Genomic DNA, 1,927 nt, shown 5'->3' with positions numbered 1-1,927 from the left:
GGACCTTATTCTTGGCACTGAACTCACTATTGAGTATTTCCCTTACTTGTCGCAGGTATTTGGCTGTTGCTGTTTTCCTTGTAGCCTCTTCATGGTTGCCTGTGGTATTCCAAGGTACTTGTAGCTCTCTTTTGCATCTGCTATTCTCCATTATGGGAGTGCAATACCCTCTGTGTGGATAACCTTTCTTTTTGTCCCCATTCGGCCACATTTATCCAGGCCATATTACATTACGATGTCCCTTCTATAAATCCTAGTGGAGTGGATCAGCAAGTCATTGTCTCACACGCTCTTAGCATACAGCTTTATGTCATCCATTTGCAGGAGATGGCTGATAGTGGCCAAAAGCGCTATTTAAGTACAGACCATTTACATTTGATGGAGATTTTCACGACTGACTTGAAATAGCCCTCAAGGGTGGTTTTCCAGAGCTCCATGAAGTTTGCAATGAAGGCTTTTAGAGGGCTGTTGACCTTGTATGGCTTCAGGCATTCCCGGATTTATATGTCTGACACTGAGTTGTAGGCTCTCTTGAAATCTCTTGAAAAATGCACAGGTTTGTTTGTGTGGTTTTGCAGTCTTGGAAAACTGTTTTGTCAACCTGCATTTGGTGTTTGGCTCCTCTGGTGTTTTTACCAATGCTTTTACGCACTACTGACTTGTTGATCCATATGCCCGGTTATCTTAGATGGTCTGATTCCTGATATGAACTGGCATGTTGTGGAGAGATAAGTTTTAGGCTAGCAGTTGGGTTATTGTTAGGTGTGTAGGAGAAGTCAGCATTTTCAGCCTGTAGGTATGGATCATGTCTAGGCCGTTTGCTGTCCAGTTTTTCATAACTTAGATAGTCTCAGTTAAATGTCTGCCACTGTGATATTGACTGGACCTTCTACAGGGTGATCAGTGTGGTCTGTTCTTACATGTTTTATCCACTGTCCATCGTTGTTATTTGATACTTCTTTCTCCTAATCACTTTCCAGTACTGTTCCTTCACCAGACATGATGGGTTGGCTTGTGTGTTATTACCCTGTCACTTCGAGTACACCTTAGCTGCTTCAGTGGAGAACAGCCTGTTTATTCGCCTGGCTTCCATCTCTTTTGTATACCTATTCAGTCGAGCAGCCATGGCTTGGGAAGGCAAGTCTTTCTTTGGAAGTTTCCAGGGCCTCGTAGTCCTTATAGAGTTCTGAGTTGGCTTAATTTTATCCATGTTGCCTTGATTTTGGCTTTGAACCTCCTCCTCCATGGTGGACAATGTCCACTGTGGACGCTCTATTGTTATCTTGGCCAAGTATCTAAAGGACAGCTAATACTATACTATATTAGTTCAGAGGTTTCTGTGATCGTCACAGTGGTGATGTAACTTTTTGCTCTGTTAACATCATCCAGGAATCCAGCAGCTCTTGATTAAGACATGATCTTGTCTCTAGGGTCAGTGGTTCTCCATATTTATTCTTGCATAATTGGGGCAGGTCAGAAATACTGTTTTGGATAAGTTTAAAGCGGGATTTAGTTACAGAAAAAATGTTCAAGCTTTTAACATCCCAAAGAGCACTGTGCAAGTGACAATACTGTAACAGGAGTATTGCAAATCACAAAGACCCGACCATCTCTCTAAACTTTCAGCTAAAACTTGAAAAACACTGGTCAGAGATGTGGCCAATACGCCCATGATCATTCTGGATGAAATGCAGAGATCTACAGCTGAGTTGGGAGACTCTGTCCATAGGACAACAATCAGTCGTAAAGTGCACAAATCTAGCCTTTATAAAAGAAAGCCATTTCTTAAAGATATCCATAATAAGTCTTGTTTAAAGTTTGCCAGAAGCCACCTCAGAGACACATATACACAAATATATATACATACATATATATACATATATATACATACATATATATATACATATATATACATACATATATATAT

Source organism: Cyprinodon variegatus, unplaced genomic scaffold, assembly GCF_000732505.1.
Source record: "Cyprinodon variegatus isolate N-32 unplaced genomic scaffold, C_variegatus-1.0 Scaffold528, whole genome shotgun sequence".
In the NCBI taxonomy this organism is placed as follows: domain Eukaryota; kingdom Metazoa; phylum Chordata; class Actinopteri; order Cyprinodontiformes; family Cyprinodontidae; genus Cyprinodon; species Cyprinodon variegatus.
The sequence above is the reverse complement of the archived record's forward strand: the minus strand, read 5'-3'. Positions refer to the sequence as shown.